The sequence below is a fragment of the Narcine bancroftii genome, chromosome 3 (genome assembly GCF_036971445.1).
Source record: "Narcine bancroftii isolate sNarBan1 chromosome 3, sNarBan1.hap1, whole genome shotgun sequence".
In the NCBI taxonomy this organism is placed as follows: Eukaryota; Metazoa; Chordata; class Chondrichthyes; order Torpediniformes; family Narcinidae; genus Narcine; species Narcine bancroftii.
Genome location: NC_091471.1, coordinates 370,822,988 through 370,846,386, shown reverse-complemented (window position 1 = coordinate 370,846,386; position 23,399 = coordinate 370,822,988). Strand labels below are relative to the sequence as shown.

Here is a 23,399-nt window from a genome sequence, read left to right as displayed (position 1 = left end):
TCTTTAGGCAGTCCTTGTACCTCTTCTGTGGTGCACCTCTGTCTCGGTGGCCAGTGGAGAGCTCGCCATATAACACGATCTTGCGAAGGCGATGGTCCTCCATTCTGGAGAAGTGACCTACCCAGCGCAGTTGGATCTTCAGCAGCGTGGATTCGATGCTGTCGGCCTCTGCCATCTCGAGTACTTCGATGTTGGTGATGAAGTCGCTCCAATGAATGTTGAGGATGGAGCGGAGACAACGCTGGTGGAAGCGTTCTAGGAGCCGTAGGTGATGCCGGTAGAGGACCCATGATTCGGAGCCGAACAGGAGTGTGGGTATGACAACGGCTCTGTAAACGTCAATCTTTGTGAGGTTTTTCAGTTGGTTGTTTTTCTAGACTCTTTTGTGTAACGTTATAGAGCAAAGGTAAAGATAGGGAACCAACATTTTGAGCTTGAGCCCTTCATCAAGGTACGAAAAAAATGTAGGCAGATGTCTGAACAAAATGGTGGGGGTAAGGGAGGAGCACAGTCCCAAAGGCAAGAGGTAATAGGTGGATAAGGGAGGGAGGGCACAGCAGCAAACAGGGGAAGGGCAGATGACTTTGTGAAGGGAGAGGGAAGGGGGTGGAGAGAAGAAGGAAACCAGAGAAGTTTTTTTTTTTTTTTTTTTTTTTTAATTTTTTATTTTTCACACCATAAATCACAATAGCCATGATATACACTTTTTCTTTTCCACACATTTAGAAACCAGAGAAGTTCATGTTAATACCATGCAGGTGGAGAGTTCCCAGACAGAAAAAGGAATCTCAGGGTTGTATGTGATATCATGTATGTACCCTGACAATGAATCTGAAAATTAAGTGGTGCTCCTCCAATTTACGCATAGACTTGGTGAGACAGTACATGAGGCCATGGGCAGACATGTCAGCATTGGAGTCGAGTGCAGAATTGAAGTGGTTGGCCACTGCGAGATCCCTGTCACTGATGTGGACAGAGTTCAGATTAAGTTTAGATGAATGCTAAAATGATGTATCTCTAAATGATGCATCACCATATTAAAGAAACTCACAAAATGCTGGAAGAAAGTGGTTCAGACAGCATCCATAGAAGGCAACGGGCAGGCAATGTTTCAGGATGAAAAGCTTCATCTTGAACAGGAATGAACAGTCAGATGCCTGGGAGCCCAAGTTGGCAGATGATAGGTGAATACAGGTGGGTGGAGGAAATGGGTTAAGCACAACAATGTGTGACTGCCTCAAGAAATGGAAAGGAAGTTTTGAGGTTACCCTGCCACAGACTCATGAATCGTGGGCCTTCAGGCTGCCATTCCAACAATACTGCTTTGTCAAACTGCATCCCAGTAGCACAAACTATTCTGCAGCCGACTGCTAAATTCCTCTTCAGAATAGCTTTAAACTCCAAACATTTGTAAGGATCTGTGGCATTTCATTTCAGATGAGATGGATGACACTGATGAGAGAATCCATCCAGCATCAAATTTTGAAGTCCAACTCCAAAAAAAACAGGGCAAAAGAGTTCAAAGAACATTCGTGCTCAATTTAAGAATAACAAGGAAAACATGACAACAGAAAGTAGAATTAAGTATTATGTAAGTATTATTATTCAATATTTAAGCTTTGACAAGATTAACATAACTTCGTTATAATTCATTATATAATTGAATTTATAGCAGCACCAATGTATTCATTTAAAAGTTAATGTTACGTTTGAAAAGATTGTAATGGATTATTTAATAGAATAGTGAATTTTAAACTGGTTTTCATATTTGTACCTCCTGAAAAATAAGTCAATCAAACAGGAGTCATTTTACGTTAGACCATTTATCATGACAGACACACGACATTCACAGAATGAAGAATGACCATTTCAGGTCTATTCCCAGGAGATTCAAAATCCTCTGACGGGTTTGATCCTTGCCAGTTGTTGGTTGCTATGGTTCACTAATTAACTAGGTAGCTAAGCCCTATAGCACTCGATATGAACTTGACTGGTATGTTTTTTAACTGGTTGTGCAAAGAAACATGCTTGAGTGATTAGAGCTCATTTACAATGAAATATAAACAAGTGCAGTTGACAGCAATATAATTTAAGCAATGCATCTTCAAGCACAAGCCAAGCACACCGAACAATCAATGGCATTTCAATTAAATAAGAAATGGAAACATTCACGGATAGTCAATAAAGCATATTTACCAATACATCAAACTGCAAATAGCATGACACTGACAACATTTTACATGGTGGGATAGTAATACTGGTTTTATTCTTCTAATTTCTGACTGTTCAGCATTTAATTTGGGTATGAAAAAAAGTCTCCAGTTTATTAGAGACAATAAGCTGTGCTGTAGTACTTTTCAATGCTAGAAAATTATTGATGAAAGTATAATTCCAAAAAGAATTAAAATTTTGATTTTGCTGAAACATACGAGCACATACCTAAAACTTTGAAGAAGAATAAGGTTGTGTCTGCCTCATCTAGGGACTGAAATCAATGATAAGATTTAGAAATGCCAAGAAAATTAAATGATGGTCCCATATCTTGGGGAATATTTTGAAAAATTACCATCAAAATAGATAAACTGTAATTCATTTTAATTACCTTTGGGCTTAAATGGTTCATTAATTTGGAGATACAGCATGGTAACGAGGGCTTCCAAACCCCAAGCCTACATCACCCAAATTAATCCATGTGACCTACTAACACCACACACCTTTGGAATGTAGAAGGAATCCAGAGCACCTGGAGGAAACAAATGCATTCGCATGAAGAATGTACAAACTCCTTACAGACTGTACTGGATTTGTACCCGAGTCACTGGCCCCATAATCCAGTTGTGCTAATCACTGTGCAACACTGACCATGCTGCCCCAGTTTGTAGCAAGAAACATAAAATATATTTAACATGTTTTTAAAGGAATCAGATGTACAAGGACTAAGGACAAAATAGTTCCCATTAAGAATTTAAAACTTTTTCTGTTGTTACCAATGATGGTAAAAATTTCAAATGCAAAGTTAGTCTGACAAGCTGAGGAATGTAGGAAGCAAGTTTGGCTTGGGCAAATTGAATGAGATAGAGGAGACCTCATTTTTCTCAGGGAGGTGACATTGAAATTACTGGGCAAACAGAAGTGAATGAAAAGCAATTAATAGAAGTTATTATTCTCAAGAAAAGTGGTGACATGCTGCTTGAACAAAGAAATGAATTCACTGAGATTTGATGGGTTGCACTTGGAGATCGATCACAAGAGCAGAAGTTCCAACAGCAGTGTTTAAAGATCAATATTGTGCTGTGGTCCTGGTTAAAAATTTAACTTGTTTAAATATGGGATGCAGATAAACATTAAGAAACAAGTAACACTGAAATATCCAGCAAAAATAGAATCTTCAAAATATAATCTGATATTTTCAAATATACAGTATATCCACTCTTCTGAACTCACCAACTCTGAATGTTTGGTTTGAATTTAACATGCAAGCCATGATGATTCCAAAAACAAGGATATTTGTGATTACCTTTCATGTTGATAATGTACAGGTTCACAATATCTGTTATTAGTTACCAACTGGCTTCTGGATTTCAAAGTGATTGCAAATGGATACACGAGGAAGCCAGGCAACAAATATATTCAACTGTGCTTAACCCATCATTATTTGAAGAATAACTGAAACTTGCATAACAACTGCAATGGCTATGGCATGTAAGTTTCCATTTTTTCATAAAAATACCATACAAAATAATTTGATCAATCATAAATGCAGTTAGTGCAATAATGTGGCAAATCCAATGCTATCTGTAAGCAATTTTTACGTTCTCCTCGTGCCTGCATGGTTTCGTCTGGGTGCTCCGGTTACCTCCCACCATTCAAAATGTACTGGGGTTGTACATCGATTAGCTGTAATTGGGTGGCATGGCCCTTTAGCTGAAATGTCTTAAATTTAAAATTAAAATAATAATACAGGATTGTGGTCATGTGGATGAAGTGACAAACGGCTCAAGTTGAATCTGTTGTATCTGCTCGCCTGTTACCATGCATCCCAATATCTGTTTGAGCATAATTTTCCATAATGTTATGACAAGGTCAACACAAAGCAAAATTTGAAACTCCATTGACAAATCAAACTTTCCAAATTGGAAGAACTTGTCAACCAATCATTTCTGTCCGTTCACTGGTCCTCAATGTCCCAGCGGTTGGACAGATGGGGATCTTTTGCAGGAGACTGAAGATGACTTTTAAGGATGATATTGAAGAATGAGCTGATAACATCTGTTCTCAGAATGAATTACCGCCTTTTGTTAGGGCTGTAAGACAAAGACAGCGGAGGGGGAGGGGGGAACAGAGTAGCGGAGGGGTGGCATCACGATATGAGAGACAGGGTCATGGAGGCAGGCCCTTCAATCCCATTTGCCTCTGATCTCTAAACTATCTCCCCTCCATACTAATCCCGACAGCCTGTGTTTGATCCATATCCTTCTAATCCTAGCGGATCCAGTTTTTTTTCTTAAAAGTTGAAATAGTACCTGCCTCAACTACCTCCTCCAACAGTTAATGCTATGTACCCACCACCTTCTTTTTTTATTAAACCTCTGCCCTTCACCTTAAACCTATGTCCAAGTTTGGGCATCACCAATGGATTGCATTAGCTGAATTTTGCAGTCAGTATACAGTGCACTGATTTCTTTAGTTACTTAGTCCAATTAGCAAAGTATGAATTTCCAGGTATAAACTCAAACCCAGGGTTAATGATTTACTGTTTTTGTAAGTTAAGATGAATTGTCTCACCTTTCTCACTTCTGAAAATGATATCATCGAAAAATGCAATTGTTTGATTATTTCCAGCTCTCAAAGTTCCAACAAAAGGGTGTTCCTTTGCTTCCATTCCTTTCCAAAATATTGATCCCAATAATAAGTAATCCTTATTTGAAACATATAAAATGTCCCTTTTGATTAAAATAGTTTTTGTATCAATAGCAGGATGCAGGAAAGAAAAGGTTGGCATAGAGCCAACTGACAGACAGAAATGTATTCAGTGACTTTTCTCAGCAAAGTTCAGAAATATGACTGCAATGGTGGCATTAGACCATTGATTCTGCTCACATGCAAAGAAGGCTGAGAAAGAAATCAATATTGGAGTCTTGCAATCTGTTCAATGTTAAACCCATTTGGTAGTAGGTTAATATTCTCACAGTTCAATTTTTAAATAATATGCACCAATTAATCTAAAACATCAAATTCTAAAAGATCAATGGAGAATTCACTTGTGGTCTTGCTTATTGGTATTAATGGAGACAGTTTATTTATATGATGTATCAACAGAACACAAGATACAAAATGACTTTAATATTCATGATACGGCATTAATGGTTCAGTTTCAGACATCAAACCTCAAATAACTGTTTCAACCTGCTTCCAAATGAAGCCAGATATATTGTTTTCTCTGTGACAGCTAACCATTTAAAATATCCCCAAGGCAGAAGAATTTGGCTACCTGTCTCTTCCAATTCTGCTTCTGTTGAAATTTCCTCAAATAAAAAAAAATGCTAATTGCCAGCTGACATTTTGAAAGATGATCTTTGAGGGAAAATCTGACAGTCACTTGGTTCCTAGAAAATCCCATGTGAAGACTGTCAAGCTAAATAAGTAAATTGTCATATATGTGAGTGAAACTGATGTGAGAACTGTCAATCCATTCAAGCCAAAGTGACTTCTGTTAATCAAGTGGGCAATTTCGTGCAGTTTGAGTGATGTGTTTGAGTTCAAATACACAGTTCAAATTCATTGTCAGAAGTTGTATCCAACACTGAGATTCTTTTTTCCTGTGGACCAGGTAGAATTTATAATTACTGGTAACTGTAAACTCGACGCAAAAAGGAAATGTCTACAAAAGGAAGAAATATTTACAAGAAACAGTGCAAATACAGAAATAAATACTAGTAATAAATAATGAGTAAAGTATGAGTCCTTAAATAAGTCTCTGAGTTTGTTGTTCAGGAGTCTGATGGTTGAGAGGTAGCTGCTATTCCTAAACCTAGAGCTATTTGTCTTGTGGCACCTGCACCTCTTTCCTGATGGCAGATGCAAAGACAGAGCATGTACTGACTGAGTGGTGTGGATCCTTGATAAACTGAGCTGCGTCCATGACATTTTGCAGGCCCATACTAAGCCTTGATGGTCAGCACCCTTTCCAGTACACATCTGTCGAAGTTTGCCAAAATCTCTGATGACACACCGAACCTCTGCAAACTCTTGAGGAAGTAGATTGCAGCATCTGCAGTCTCTTGTGTCTCTCTAAAGCCCCTTTCACACTTGCTCCCCACTAAATTGGCCATTTAGAGTCCTGGGATAGGAATGGGGGTTTGGCTTTTGACACTTGACCACTCCTAAATGAGACCCTGTACACTTTCACACTTGCAAGAAGCCATCCCCGAGGTTAGGACTGTTCTACCTTCAACCGGTGATGTCATGATGCATCGAGCGATGGAGGACCTGCCCTAAATCCTGATCAATGTATTATGATCTTGAATAACAAAATTAATCATGTCCAATTATAACATGATTAAGCTTTATGTACAGCACAGAATGAGCCCTTCAGCCCCTGTTGTTATGCTGATCTATATAAACCTTTATAAGTGACCGTTGGAAAGTTCTAACAATAAATAGCAATAATGGACAATTTTTAAACAGGGTGGGAAAGTTGGTAGTGCTTCAGCACACAATTTATCGACCGTGGGAGAGTTGGTAGCGCCATTGGGGAAAAAGCAATGACGGACCAGCCCTCCCAGAATTCCATATGGCAGAGAAAGGGCTCTATGCCTACTGCATGCATGGAGCATTCCTGGAGGGGTTTCTTTGCCGCACATCGTTCTGGGAAGTAAAGTCCGCCGTCACTTTTCCCCGTGAACTTTATAAATTGTGCACTATAGCGCTACCAACTTTCCCACGTTGTTTAAAAATTGACCACTATTGCTATTTATTCCTATTTATTTCTTCTCTCTCTCCTGCTATGACTTTTCCACGGCAAACTTTATACTTTCATTTTAATCCTTTCTTCCTTCATGTTCCTGCGCTCATGCATAAACGGGTCATTGCAATCCCACAATGCAATTGCCCATTCAACACTTGTCTGATTACAACACTGGCATCTACAGATATTGGGGATTGTACTAGGGATCAAGGTCAGCAATCCCTGATGTGAGTTGACATGATCTGATGCCAGTGTTGAGCTGATTTTGCTTTCACACTAGGCACTTTAAAGACCGATTGGTGGTTAATTCCTGGGATCATTTGCGTGTAAAAGTGGCTTGAGTTTCTCTGGTGAGGTTATTCAGATACTAAGTAACTATATATGTGTAAGACCTCCCATTTCATAAAGTAACTTGCTAATTTTCTCATTGACACAAATTATGTGTGTACATCTAATGTTAGTGTCCGCACTGTGCATAAGCAGTCACGAGCATTGTAAACTTTAATATGATTTCCACAAACTACAAAAAATATTCATGATATTTCAAGAGATCTTTCCACTCTGAATTACTGGAATCTAGTGTTTCCTGGCCCTCCACAGTGCAGAAGTCGCCAAAACATCTGAAAAACACTCATTTTATATTCCCTAAATTATGCACTTGTGTGGTGGTGGTGATTGGGATAGGCAGAAAGGGTATAAAGTAGTGATGAATTTAATGATCTATTGTGGGTCTGATAAAGAGTTCACTCTCTTCAAGGACTAACTGTGAAGTGTGCAATGATTCATATAATAAGAAGCTGAAAATTACCAGAAACAAACCAAATGTAAGTGCCGTGTGAATTAAGTACCAGACTATCAATTAAACCAACAATTAAAATTAAACACGTTTCTTAGGTTTGTTATAAAATATGAATTACACTTTGACCATATTGGTCAGTGGCAGTTGCGTAAAATAGTGCAGAGTCTTCATTCACTTCATTCACAAGGATCTTAAACATTAGAAAGGTCTGGAAGAAATACCTGTCAATATATCTTATCTCCCCATTTTACCTTTGAAAGACGACTTGATTTTCTGTGTGAGGAACATTCTCAATCTCTTATTGTGAAAGTCACAGACTTCTGCAGTTTTGGCAGTCCAAAAATAGCATACTATTAAATGAACTGCTACATATCTACTGCAATTCTGGAAAGAAAATGTTGGAAAAGCCTTGAAATTATCGATGAATGCAGAATTCTGGAAATGCCAGATCTGGTACCAACTTCAGCTGTTCCATTTACCCCACCACAGTAGATGGGCTCTCAATCTTGTTTGTTCTATGTTCCTCAGTTTTGCTCTCTTTTCCCCTCACCCAGAATAATGTGACCTCCACAGTCTTAATTTCTACCACCTTCAAAATAATATCTTCCCCTCCCCATGGAGGTTCCAAATGAACTGTTCCCTCCTCTTCAATTCATTCTTCCATCACTATTAATATTCACACTCCTTCTCTTAGCATCTTCTCATTGCACCCACAGAAGTTGTGATACTTCTTAAAAATTTTATTTATTAGTTTAAAGCGACACAATAAAATGCATAATTAAATATAATTCAATACAAATACATGTGGTATATAAAAGACAAAGAAAAATAAGAAACCCCGCACATACCACCCTTTTCCCCCTCTATCCCCTACAAAAGAAAAAAAGTAAGAATGGGAAAAGAGACCCTCAACAGGGGTATCTATTACTTTAAAGCCTTTTATAATATACCGAGACCTTAAGGAGAAGGGAATGTCAGAGCTTCATTTAAATATTAATGCCCATATTTTGTAAATAAGGGCTCCATATCTTCCAAAATATATAATATTCATTTCTTACATTATAAGTAATTTTCTCAAGTGGTATACAACTCTGAGCTTCAGCATGCCATCTTTCTTTACCCAAATCTGTATCAGATTTCCAAGTTATGGCAAAACATTTTCTTGCTATTGAAAAAGCAATTTGAACAAACTTCTTTTCATACATTTTCAGTTTCAACTTGGGTTCAATATTCTTAATATCACTCAAAAAAAAAATATTGGATCCTGTGGGAATTTAATCCCTAATATTCATTCCAATAAATTACCCATTTCTAACAAAAAAAAAGTTTTAACTTTAGGAGACTGCCAAGTAGAATGCAACGTTGTACCAATTTTCTGTGCACATCTAAAACATAAACCTGAAAGGGTCTGATTCTTTTTTTTTTTAACTTGTATGATGTCAAATATAACCAATGAATAATGTTATATTGTACCCATCTTTTTCCACATTTATTGTACTTTTCGTATTTTCTCTACATATACCAATCCAATCTCGTTCATCTATTTTTTAATTCAAATCTATTTCCCATCTTTGTCTAGATTTATGAAGCTCTTTTTTTTGGGGGGGGGGGGGGCTTTCTTTTGTATTAACTTATACATCATTGAAATAAATTTCTTCATATTTCCATTATGTAACAATAATTCTAATTCCATCTCTGCTCGTAGTAATGGCTCTTGAACATAATTTTCACATTAAAAATTCATAACTTGATAATTACAAAATATAGTATTTTCAGATATTTTGAACTTCTTCATTCTATAAAAGAAATAAATTTCTCTGCTTTGAAAACATCTTCTATCTTCTTAATTCCCTGACATTGCCAAGTCTTTAAAATTTTATTTCCTAAGTAAAATGGAATCAATCTATTCTGGTATTTTCCAGACAATAATCCTCCTCCCCCAATTTATCAACATTATTCCAAAGCTCAATTAAATGCTTCCATATAGGAGTCTCACTATTCATTATTAACAAACTTAAATTCAATTTATAAATAAAATCTTATAGGTTTGGTTCCCCTATTTTACTAAGTTCTATATACACTCACGCTGGAGTTTTATGTAAATCATACATTACAAGTTGTGATTATTGCCTCCCCTTTTGCACTTCGCACCATCCAACACTTCTTCAAAGTGATGGAGGGTCTAATTTGGTTCTTCCCATTTAATATATTCTGTCAAGGGCCCAAGATTGGGTCTGCCCTAGACAGCAGAAATAAATTAATAGTTGGGTGAATGTTCCCTTTCAATCTGCAATTGCATTAAATTGTCGGCATCGCAACAGTCATAGTTGGTGATGACAAACATATTTTCTCCTGAGCTGTTAAAAATTATGTGGAAAAACTGTTTCTACAATGTTGCTAAGTTTGGTAGTGAATGATAATAATTGAACCGTGATATATTTCCAAGCAAGGTTCTGTGTGACCTGGAGGAAATTTGCATGTACGTGCAACCTTTTGTTTGGGATTCGGGAGGTTCTGTCTCCTCGCTTCAGAACGCCCTGGAGGTAGTGCACCCGCCATTGTGCTGATGGGGGTTGGGGGTAGACTGAAGACCTGATTGCTTTTTCTTGGGTGGTCTTAAGCTCCTTAAGCTATTACTGGTCCAGATGTGTTTGTTTCTAATCAACGGCAAATCCCAAACAATAGATTGTGAGAGCATATACATTTAATGGGAGATTGTTAGGCTTTCCTTGCCATTGCCTGACATGTGCATGCCTTGTATGTTCCTTGAGACAAATTGGTAATTGCCTAAATGATAGATTTTAATAAGCAAGTGATGAAAGTTTATTGCGGAAAACAGAAATAGGGAGATATAATCAGATCAACCACGACCTTATTGAATGATAGCACAGATTAATAATTTAAGAGCCAATTCTAACTCCTAATACTCCTGCTAGTATTATGAAACCATCACTGGGCATGATGACCTCACATTGAAAGAAAGGTCACTTGTGAAAAATTTGGAAAAATATTTCCATGTGAAGGTGAATACTGCACAGTTGGTATTCCGGTACATGCATAGAAAAGACAGATAAACTGTCATGCATAATTTATAACTAATTATATTCTAAAATTATGCAATCATTCATATTCCTGAAGTAACAAAATTATATTTCAGACCATTTGGAAAATACACTGATTAACCATATAGCCATATGACAATTACAGTACGGAAACAGGCCATCTCGTCCCCTCTCGACTGCACCGAATTAAGTGAACTCCTCTAGTCCCATCTACCTGCTCTATAACCCTTCACTCCCCTCACATACATATACTCATACAACCTTCTCTTAAATGAAAAAATTGACCCTGCTGCAACTACCTCTTCCGGAAGGACAAAGAGAAGAAGAAGAAGAGGAGGAGGAGGAAGAGGAGGAGATGCACACATCACCCTCCGCTGACGCTCATCCTGGTTGCTCATTTGTATAATACCCCCCCCCTCCAATCGGTACCCAGGGTCGGCCTGTCTGTCAAAGGGTCCGGAGGTCGGGTTCCAGACCAATCAATAGGTGGAATGATGGGGGCAGGGGGAATTGCGCAGCCAATCACTGAGCCGCAGCCCCACTGTGATGTCAGTAGGGAGACAGGCTTGACTGGGGGGATCTCACCTCGTCTGTCAAATCACACTGGTGGTGGTGGGTGACATCACCAGTGTCCTACCCCGGCCGATTACCTGGGTGAGAGGGGGTGGGGGGGTGGGGTTGTGACGTCCCTGCAGCCAAACAGTGGACAAAACCCTCATTGTGATGCTCAGTGGGGGTTGTGGCCCATCTCCCCACTGTGACATTGGTGGGAGGACCAACTCCCACCCACCTCACCAGCCATGGCAGAGGAGGTGAGATTAGCAGCAGACTGGTCTTGTCAGTCACCAACTAGATCAACTACCAAGCGAGGACCCCCCCCCCCCCCCCATTGTGACATCAGAGGGTGGACAGACAAGAAACAATTCCATTCATCCTATTAAGTGTAAATTAAAGGCAAGAAATGATTTCAACATGGAAGATGGTGAGTTTATTTACTTTCTTACTATGCTTGTGTACATAACAAGTTTTTTAAACTGGAATTGATGGTTGGGGTTCAACGATTTCCAAGTCCAAAAGGGTTCTGTGAGCTAAAAAAGGTTTGGAAGCTCTGGTCTAGATCATTTAGAAAAATCACAAAGTGCATAGAGTCCTAAAACGGATCCTTGCAGAACTCCACTAGTTACTGGCCTCCAGGCTGAATATCTTCCAACTACTACTATCCTACACTCTGGTTCGTGCAGGTGAGCTAATTCTGGATCCACACAACCAATGTTCCATGGATCCCGTGCCACCTGACCTTCTGAATGAGTCTACCATGTGGGACCTTGTCCAATGTCTAAAATCCACATACATCGTATCTACTGCCAAAACATTTTGTTTTGCTCCTTCCTCAAAAAACTCAGTTTGGCTCATGAGACATGACCCCTCAAAGCTAGGGTGACTAGCCCTGAGAATAAAAAGATATTGTCTGGCACACTGGCAATGTATTTTGTACCAGGCATATAAAATGCAACTCTTTTATTCTAGGTAGGAATAAAAATGCTCCAGAGCTTTCAACTCTCAGACCTGTTGTTAGCTCGCAAACATGCAGCCTATGTTGACGGCAACATTAATTCTGATGACCTGTATTTCAACATACTCTGTATTTTTTTTAAGGTTTGGACTTTATTCCTTGGAGCACAGAAGAGTGAGGGGAGATTTGATAGAGGTTTACTAAATTAGGATGGGAATAGACAGAGTGAATTCAAGCAGGCTCTTTTCATTCAGATTGGGAGAGATAAATAGGAGAGGACATGGCTTTAGGGTGAAAGGTTTAGGGGGAACATTAGGGGGAAACTTCTTCACTCAGAGACTGTTGGAAGTTTTAAATGAGCTATCATCTGATATGGTAAATTTGGGCTCACGTCTTTTTTGAATATTTTAAAGTCAACTCATAACAATTAATGAAAATCATATATCATGTTATTATAAAACTGTTGATTTATATAAAAGAAAAAAGAATCCTGACTTATTCCTCCCTCCCAAACCCTACTAAAAAATCTAGATTGCTAAAATATATAATAAATATAATTATATATATTAAATTGGATTGCTTCAGAAGGTGCTCAAAGATCCAAAACAGCATTTCAATAAAAAACATTATTTATTTTTAAGGGAAGACCTTTCAGTTCAGGAGGATTCAAAGGAATTATTTATAATTTCAAACCCAATGTTCAAGCATATGGGTTCCAGATCTGTAAAAATACAGAATATTTACCCCTCAAATTATATGTAATTTTTTCTAAAGGAAGACAGCTTGGAATCTCTGTTTGCAATCTTCCTAATGTTAATAAAACATTTGATTTCCAAATAACAGCAATACATTTCCTTGCTGTCACCAAAGCTAGTTTAACAAATTTCAATTAAAAATCTGATAAAGATAATTTATGAGTTATATTTTCAAAATTTCCCATCAACAATTATTCAAGATTCAATGGAAAAGCAATACCTGTAACCTGTTGTAAAAATTTACTAACTTTTGAACAAGAATGAATAAAAGTTCCAATATCTTCTCCACACCTAAAACATTGATTCGACGTATTCAATTTCCAAGGTGTAATATATAACATGTAAAAAATTATAATGAAGTAATCTATATCTTACATTAATTGTATTAGACATAACCTCTTTATATAAATCTTGCCAAATTTGTTGATCTGTTTATATCTGCCTTTCTCTTGACTTAAATAAACCTAATTTAGGTGTTTTTTTTTTGCAACATCATACATGCTATTGAAATAAACTTTTTAACCATTCCATCAACAATTAACTATTCTAAATATGTAAGATCTTTTAAAACCATTTCTCTCTTGAATAAGCTCTTAAATGAAAATAACAAAAAAGTATTACCTGAAATATTGTATTTAATTTTTAACAAACCAAGAATGATTAATGCAATACAACAAGATAATAAGAAAGTGGCATTTAAACCACAAGAAATAAATGAAACTTTCGGGGAATTTTATTAAAAATTATATACATCAGAATCATTACAGGATGAAACTATTATAGATAATTATTTGTCACAAATAACATTACCTAGATTAACTGAGATAGAAAAAGATGATTCGAATAGACCTTTTACTGAGCAAGAGGTTTATGAAGAACTTAATTGTTTACAAAATAATAAGTCTCCTGGAGAGTATGGATTTCCAGTTGAATTTTATAAAATAAATTAAAGATTTAATAATTCATTTATTTATGCAGGAAGTAGAACAAGTTTTTAGATTGCATATTCTTCCAGAAACTTTTTCCAGAATGATAATTACGGTTATTCCTAAAAAAAGATAGACCCATTAAAACCAGCTTCATATAGACCTCTTTCTTCTTCTTTTGGCTTGGCTTCGCGGACGAAGATTTATGGAGGGGGTAAAAAGTCCACGTCAGCTGCAGGCTCGTTTGTGGCTGACAAGTCCGATGCGGGACAGGCAGACACGATTGCAGCGGTTGCAGGGGAAAATTGGTTGGTTGGGGTTGGGTGTTGGGTTTTTCCTCCTTTGCCTTTTGTCAGTGAGGTGGGCTCTGCGGTCTTCTTCAAAGGAGGTTGCTGCCCGCCAAACTGTGAGGCGCCAAGATGCACGGTTTGAGGCGTTATCAGCCCACTGGCGGTGGTCAATGTGGCAGGCACCAAGAGATTTCTTTAGGCAGTCCTTGTACCTTTTCTTTGGTGCACCTCTGTCACGGTGGCCAGTGGAGAGCTCGCCATATAACACGATCTTGGGAAGGCGATGGTCCTCCATTCTGGAGACGTGGCCCATCCAGCGCAGCTGGATCTTCAGCAGCGTGGACTCGATGCTGTCGACCTCTGCCATCTCGAGTACTTCGACGTTAGGGATGTAAGCGCTCCAATGGATGTTGAGGATGGAGCGGAGACAACGCTGGTGGAAGCGTTCAATGTTGATTATAAAATTATAGCAAAGGATTTAGCAAATAAAATTATTGATTGTCTTCCTAAATTAATAAATATGGATCAAATGGGTTTTGTTAAAAATAGACAAACTTCTGAAAATAAATAAGGTTATTAAATATAATTCATTTAGCACAAAAGTAAAGGGATTTAAGTGTTGCAGTGACATCGGATGCAGAAAAAGTGACAGATTAAAATGGGATTTTTTTAATTTAAGGTTTTAAGTAAATTTGGTTTAGGATTTAATTTTGTAAATCCTAAAACTAAGGTAATAACTAATAGACAGATATCACATTCATTTAATTTGATTAGATCAAGTAGGCATGGATGTCCCTTAACTCCATCTTTGTTTGCTTTGGCTATAGAACCCCTTACACAAATGATGCGTCTGGACAGCAATTGAAAGGTTTTGTGGTAAATCAAACCAAGCATAAGATTAGTTTATTCGCAGATGATGTGTTGGTATATTTAACTCAATCACAATTATCCAACTGCACGAAGGTCGGGTCAGATACAGCAATGAGCTCTCTGAACCCTTCTCCATTAACAATGGCGTGAAGCAAGGCTGTGTTCTCGCACCAACCCTCTTTTCAATCTTCTTCAGCATGATGCTGAACCAAGCCATGAAAGACCCCAACAATGAAGACGCTGTTTACATCCGGTACCGCACGGATGGCAGTCTCTTCAATCTGAGGCGCCTGCAAGCTCACACCAAGACACAAGAGAAACTTGTCCATGAACTACTCTTTGCAGATGATGCCACTTTAGTTGCCCATTCAGAGCCAGCTCTTCAGCGCTTGACGTCCTGCTTTACGGAAACTGCCAAAATGTTTGGCCTGGAAGTCAGCCTGAAGAAAACTGAGGTCCTCCATCAGCCAGCTCCCCACCATGACTACCAGCCCCCCCACATCTCCATCGGGCACACAAAACTCAAAACGGTCAACCAGTTTACCTATCTCGGCTGCACCATTTCATCAGATGCAAGGATCGACAATGAGATAGACAACAGACTCGCCAAGGCAAATAGCGCCTTTGGAAGACTACACAAAAGAGTCTGGAAAAACAACCAACTGAAAAACCTCACAAAGATAAGCGTATACAGAGCCATTGTCATACCCACACTCCTGTTCGGCTCCGAATCATGGGTCCTCTACCGGCACCACCTACGGCTCCTAGAACGCTTCCACCAGCGTTGTCTCCGCTCCATCCTCAACATCCATTGGAGCGCTTTCATCCCTAACGTCGAAGTACTCGAGATGGCGGAGGTCGACAGCATCGAGTCCACGCTGCTGAAGATCCAGCTGCGCTGGATGGGCCACGTCTCCAGAATGGAGGACCATCGCCTTCCCAAGATCGTGTTATATGGCGAGCTCTCCACTGGCCACCGTGACAGAGGTGCACCAAAGAAAAGGTACAAGGACTGCCTAAAGAAATCTCTTGGTGCCTGCCACATTGACCACCGCCAGTGGGCTGATAACGCCTCAAACCGTGCATCTTGGCGCCTCACAGTTTGGCGGGCAGCAACCTCCTTTGAAGAAGACCGCAGAGCCCACCTCACTGACAAAAGGCAAAGGAGGAAAAACCCAACACCCAACCCCAACCAACCAATTTTCCCCTGCAACCGCTGCAATCGTGTCTGCCTGTCCCGAATCGGACTTGTCAGCCACAAACGAGCCTGCAGCTGACGTGGACTTTTTACCCCCTCCATAAATCTTCGTCCGCGAAGCCAAGCCAAAGAAAGAAATTATCACTAACTGGACTTTATTAAAAATTGATAGAGCATGGAAGAGTTTCAGGTTATAAAATAAAATGGGATAAAAGTGAGGTAATGGAATTAGTACAGGGTGATTATTCACAATGTCAAAAAGATATTCAATTCAAGTGGACTGATACTGGAACTAAATATTTAGGAATACATACGTAAATTTGAAATAGTTATATAAATTAAATTATATTCCATCATTCAAGAAAATAAATTAATATTTTTTAAAAGTGGACAAATTTACCTATAACTTTAATTGGAAGGGTTAATTGTATTAACATGAATATTTCTTCAAGAATTCAAAATTTGTTTCAGACTTTACCAATCTCTGTACCTCAAAAGAGTTTTCAGGATTTAAATAAACAAGTTAGGAAATTTCTTTGGAATATTGTTAGAAAAATTAACATGGAAATATGAATTAGGTGGATTACCATTTCCTAATTTTAATAATTATTATAAAGCAGCCTATTAAGGTTTCTTGTTTCTCTATTTGGGAATGGAGTTAAATAAGATCGGAACAACTATATCTGAGGAATTTATTTATAAATGGGAACCAACGCTAATGGTTACTGACAGAGATGCTCCATTATTGAAACATTGGATTAATGTTTGGAATAAGGTTAAGTTAGAAAATGAAGGAAGTCTTCTGTCATTTAAAAACACAATTAATTAATACTTAAGTTTTTAATAGTTGCATTTCAGAGGGACTAGAGAAATGATATTTTGGCACGGATTAAAAGGATCGAATGACCTGTTTTCTGTGCTGCAGTTTTCTATGGTTCTAATTGAGTGGATTAGGTAGGGGTCAGACCAGCTGTTATCAATAAAGAAACACAAGAATTGCAGATGCTGGAAACTTGAGCCAGAAAATAGTGTCACGACCCAAAGCATTGATGAAACATATCTCTCATGTTCAGCTTCTTATTTTTTTCTGCAGCTCTTGCCATTATCATCAGTGATGCTCATGCTGTTGACAACTTTAAGGTCCCTCATGGAGACAGTAATGTAACCCCGAATATACCAGGGCTTAAAGCCAGATGTTGTGATGTCTGAGCCAATCTCTCTGACAAAACAGGGTGTTCATTGGGACAAACTCAGCAGATCTCAGTATCTTGAGGAAGTAAAGAGGTGACGACTTTTTAATTTAAATTTTAAAAAGATCATGCTTCACATATGTTATTAAGAGGAGGTTGGGGTAGGAGGTGGTCTTTCCTTCTCCTTCCTTGATAATCAGGCCCTGACAAAGGATTGAGTTCCTTTCCACGCTTGTGTTGAGATCATTCAGAAGCATCAGTTTGCTTTTTTGCTTTGAATGTTTCCAAGATTAGTGCATATAGACCCCCCTCAACTTCATCAGAAACTCCAGATCGAGGGTGTATACATTGGTAACTGCAACCTGTTGGTGCGAGGTTATAGTGAGCTGAGGTAATTGAAGGCATTTACTAATTTTGATGAGTAGAGCTGCCAGTAATACTGGGCTAGGCTATTCCAGTTGGTAAAGCTCACTCTGTGAAGTCAGTATTTCATCTTCAGTTTGCTTTAGCATTTTGTTCTTTAAATTGACCATCGCCTGCTTATCCTGCTTTACTCAATGCAGAGAGGTTGATGTCAAAAAAGTCTGAGTTCATGAGCTTTGAAAGCAGAATAATGTTGAGGTCAGTCACTCTTGGGATTGTCCATGAAAGTCCTCACATTCCAGGTGTAGCTGGAGAGGTTGTTGGCTCTGGATGATTTCCTTCATCAAAGCACAACTAGTGCACAGTAAATGTCACACAGGCTTCACAGGTGTGATATCAAGAAGTTACAATAAAAATTAAAGTTGTACTCTGAGAATCATTAACAAACTTCACCATGCAAGGTACAAAATTATCTGCTTTTCACAACACTTACTGCTTGATGACATGGAATTTGGACTGACGTCTCCACGGTACAAACAAGCTAAATAGATTACTACACATTGGAGGTCAATGGCACATGCACCCTGGCTTCTTTCTGCTGGCAGGCTGTTCCTTGAGACGAACTCATTACTAAGATCTCAGCATCATTATCATTTGACTCCTGTGCATAAGTTAAGAATTGCAGGATGAACTTGGCAGGTCAGAGAGCATCCATTGGAAGAAATGGTCAGCCAATGTTTCGGGTATGGAGCTAAAGGAAAGGAGATGATTTTATGTATATAACAGGTAAAAGAAGCTGGGGGAGAGGCCCAGACCTGATAGGATAAAGAACAAGGTTTGAGAGATGGAGTGAGAGATCACTTGCACTGTTGGAATAGTTTGGGAATTAAAACGGTTGGCTATAGGAAGCTCAAGTTTAGAACAAGAAACAGAACACAAGTGTTTCATGAGGCAGTTACCCAATCTGTTTTTGGTCTCTGTGGTGATATGATTATGTGCACTGGCTGGCCCGCCCTCCGGGTGTCTTCCTGTCCTTGACTCCTCCCTGGTCCTGCCCATTTGACCCCGGGCCATAAAGGTCGAGTCCCCTCTCCTTCCTGCTCATTTTCCTAGCCTGGACCCAGACCAGCAGTCTCTAGTACAATAAAGCCCATCATTCCCCTCAGCCTTTTGTCTGTGTCATTACTGGGGCTACAGATAACACCCAACAATTTATTGTACGAGAATTTAGAGGTCTCCAGTAATGGAAAAATTGCTGTGCTCAGAACGGCTGGAAGTAGTTTGAAGGGAATGTGAAAAATGGAGTCCAATCAGTCAGATGTTGAACCATTATGAGTTCTGAAAATCTTCCCAAAATCGTGACCATTCCCTCAGGTGTGTAAATAATTGTATTCATCACTATTTTGGTGCAACATCTTAGGCTTTTTGAAGGGATCACAGAGGTAAAATTTGATATATTTCAGCATCCATTAGCCTGACTTCCATTCCTCAAAACCTTTTGATTTTTGGAGCACAGAGACCTCGGTTCATAAAATGTTAATATCTTTGCTCCAATACTCTGTCCACTTACTTTTAGGACCATAGAATTACACAGCATAGAAGCAGATACTTTAGCCCAATTCATCCATGTCACCCCAGATACCTACATGAGCCAATCCCATTAGCCTGCATTTGGCCCATTTCCATAATCGATATCCATATATTGGTGGAAATGTCATATACACTGTAATTGCAACCATCTCAACCACCTCCTCTGGCAGCTCATTCCAAATATCCACCATTCCCTGTCCCTTAGGCCCCCTTTAAATATTTCCCCTCTCTATCGAACAGTTTTAGACTTCATTACACTGGGAGAAAGACAATGACCATTCACATTATCCATACCCCACATTATTTTATATACCTTCACAAGGTCACCCTCCTATACTTCACGGAAACATGTATGTTTTATAATCAGATCTGATATTTTACCTTAAGTCATGCAGTTTGTCACAATACAAATGCAGCTATGGTTTACAAAAGCTCCTTTTGAAAATTGAGACATAATCTTCAAATGAATTAGTCTCTGGCTCTGATAGTTGCGTATAAATTCCCAGTGTGGAGGCATTTCCTCGTACAGACCAAGGCATTGTGCATGTGAAATTGTTTGCCTTTGTGAATGAGTAGGTGCTTTTATTGAAGTGCTTTATTGGTTTTGAAATTTTCCTTACAGTAAACCTGCCCTGTGAATAAGAAATGTGGTTACATCATGCTTATTTCTTTTAGTTTCATACACAAACTTCAGTCCCAATACTGATAATATATACAAGAAATATAAAGACAATGCTGTAGCGGCAGCTACACGGCTAACTGAAGGATCACACAACCAGCTGGGTTGAGTTCAGTAAGTAAAACTGATTTATTGCAGGCTGCCTGGCTGGTCTTATACTCCCAGCCCGGACCTGGCTGAGAACCGCGCTGAAGGGCCCCGATGTCACCAGGGCGTCACGTAGGTTGCCAAGCGCAGGCTTCTGAGCCCAGTGCCGAGGTCGGGAGGAAACCCCTGATGGCACCATTTTGGCCAGCTGCCCCTTCACATGCGTGACAAGCAAGGCCGGTTCGCCTTCCTAATGGCCTACCGCCACACTCCCCCCTGCCCCACCCCCAGAACAGGTGCCAATATCCTTTATTACCGGGCGGCCTTGCTTCTTGGGTTGGGCCACAACTACTGGTTCGGTGGGGTCGAGGTGGGCTGGCTTTAACCTATCCACCATAAACAGTTCCCTCTTACCACCGATGTCCAGTGTGAAAGTGGATCCCAAACGCTGGATAACTTTGAATGGCCCTTTGTTTAGTCTTTGTAGAGGTGCTGTGGACGGGCCCCGCCTGATAAAAATGTACTCTGCCAAGTACAGCTCACTGGGGACGTAAGAGGCCATGTGCTGTGTCTGGGCAATGGTAGGGGTGTTAAGGAATCCACTGGGCCCAGAGGCGGGGAAGTAGACTGTGCGGTAACTGCTGGGGGTTGTGAGGTCCATTGACGAACTCAACGGGTAGGGCTAGCAGCGCACCATGGACCAGCTCGGCTGATGATGCCTGTATGTGTCCACCCAGTCAGGGCCGGTGAAGCGGGCCATAAGTGCCGACATTAGGTGGAAGTGCAATCGCTCGACTAGCCCATTGGCCTGTGGGTGATAGGCTGTAGTGTGATGTAGCTCGATCCCCAGCCTGTTGGCGAGCTGTGCCCAGAGAGCAGAGGTGAATTGGGTGCCCTGATCACCGGTGAGGTGGTTCGGGTCGTCAAACCGGGCAACCCAACCATTCAAAAGTGCTCAGGTGCAGAAGTCCATGGAGGCATCTGGCATCGGGATCGCCTCAGGCCAACGAGTGGCGCGGTCTACCACTGTGAAAAGGTAACAGTTACCTCAGGAAACGGGTAAGGGTCCAACGATGTCCACATGTATGTGGCTGAACCATTCCCGGACATGTTTGAAATCTTGTACGGGCGCTCTGGTGTGCCTGTGTACCTTGGAAAGGTGGTAATGGGTGCAGGTTCTGGCACTGAGGCGCAGCATACGAGGGGCACGATGGTGCCTGGAGAGGCCGGGGGAGCCAGTGAGTACCCACTTGATGGCCCCGTACTTATCTTCCGCGGGTGGGTGCTGAACGAGGTGCAGCACTTGTTTGCTGGTGGCCTGGTCCAGGGCATTGACCACGTGGTAAAACTTGGTCGAATCCGATGAAAACTGGTGAAGATGAAACTGAGCTTCTACGTGGCTGAACCAGGTCTCTGGCTCCTGAACCCAGAAGTCAGGAAGCTTGATGGCTATAGTGTTGATCAAAGGGTCGTTCATGTCGGGTTCAAAGACGTTTGAACCTGTCGGACTCACCAATTGTAGCGGCGGCTACGCTGCTAACTGAAGGATCGCACAACCAGTCGGGTTGAGTTCAGTGAGCAAAAAGTGATTTATTGCCGGCTGCCTGGCTGGTCTTATACTCCCAGCCTGGACCTGGCTGAGAACCGCGCTGGGGCCCCCGACGTCACCGGGGTGTCATGTGGGTCACCAAGCATGGGCTTCTGAGCCCTGTGCCGAAGTCAAGAGGAAACACCCGACGGCGTTATTTTGACGGTGTCACGTCACGGCGCTTGCGTGACAAGCGGGGACGGTTCGCCTGCCTAATGATGTACCGCCAAAGTGCATTCATTGTGTCATCGGTCTGTACTCACATATTGATTCATTTATGGTGTTACCACATTTTATGTACCAGATACAATCACCATTTATATGTCTTCACACTGAGACAAAGTGCCTCATTGCCAATATGCACGAGTCTCATGCACATGTTCTTGGTGTTTCAGCTTGTATTCGTATGTGTGAGTTCTTAGACAACACATGGATGAAGGAAAAAGTTCTTTAATTTAAAGATGATGTAAAGAGCCCTGTGCGGCAGTCCACGAGGCTGCGAGTCTCCATTATAGATCTTGCATACTGTCTCTTGCTCTAATCAAACAGGAACTATAATCAAGGTCTTGCTAGTGGCCATATAAACATGATCACTATCATTACACATGGGTTGAAATCTTAGTCTTTTCACCACATTTCCTGATTCATTTAGGATGACATTATACATAAAGTTGAGGAACAGAGCTTCATCTTAATTCTGGGCACATTGCAACATTTGAACTCAATAGGAAAGATCACAACTTCAAGTAACTCTCTCTCCCTCACACTTTCTATCTCTCTCACTCTCTCTCTCTCTCCCCCCCCCTTCTTTTTATTTAGAGACCCAAAATGTCAACCATCTATTTGCCTCCAAAGACACTGCTTGACCCTTAGGTTTCTTTCAGTAGTTTGTAGTTCGCTGCAGGTTCCAGCAACAGTAGTTTTCAGCTCAGATCTCACATTATTTCTCTTTTTTTCCTCAGTTGTGACAACAGAAGCTGATATTAGAGAACATCTGCAAGAGGGGTTCATGGGGACATAATGGAACATAAAAGTTGTGAAATGTAGAGTTGAAGGACATGCCCAGAAGGTCAGGCTATATCAATGAAGAAGGAATGACTAATGGCCAATTCTGGTACAGGTTGAAAGTGAGTTACCAGAAGTTTTAGAATTTGATTATCAAGAGTAGCAAGGGATATGAAATTAATGCCAGCTGTCGGTCATGAATTGGTCATAAAAATGAATGACAAAAATAAACAGCAACTTTAATCTTGCAAAACATCTTGTGATATTTGAAAGGAGCGGTGCTAAATTAATTGTGCGGTGAACACAAAAGGAGGCATCATGCCCAAAAGGCAAAAGTCTGTCAATAGATTATTAATTTTTCAAAGCACTAAACAATGTATTCTTTCTTTTCAATCTTTTTCATTGTTTATTAATATTTTATTTTTATTTTCACACAAGCCTGTACAGCCATATACAGTGTCCTGCCAGCAAAGGCCGTTCACATTCAAATAAACATATATTCATTTTCTTTATAACT

At 40.0% G+C, this 23,399-nt stretch overlaps 1 protein-coding gene and 1 long non-coding RNA gene across 4 annotated transcripts in view; both read left to right on the top strand.

The window, feature by feature from the left end:
* LOC138759603 (uncharacterized) overlaps positions 1 to 23,399 on the top strand; it is a 374,892-nt gene that overhangs the window by 279,423 nt on the left and 72,070 nt on the right. The window lies entirely within an intron of this gene.
* On the top strand, positions 11,457 to 23,135 carry LOC138759608 (uncharacterized). The gene is made up of 3 exons (XR_011354990.1): positions 11,457 to 11,810; positions 17,474 to 17,664; positions 22,840 to 23,135. It is a non-coding gene; the product is annotated as an uncharacterized lncRNA (long non-coding RNA).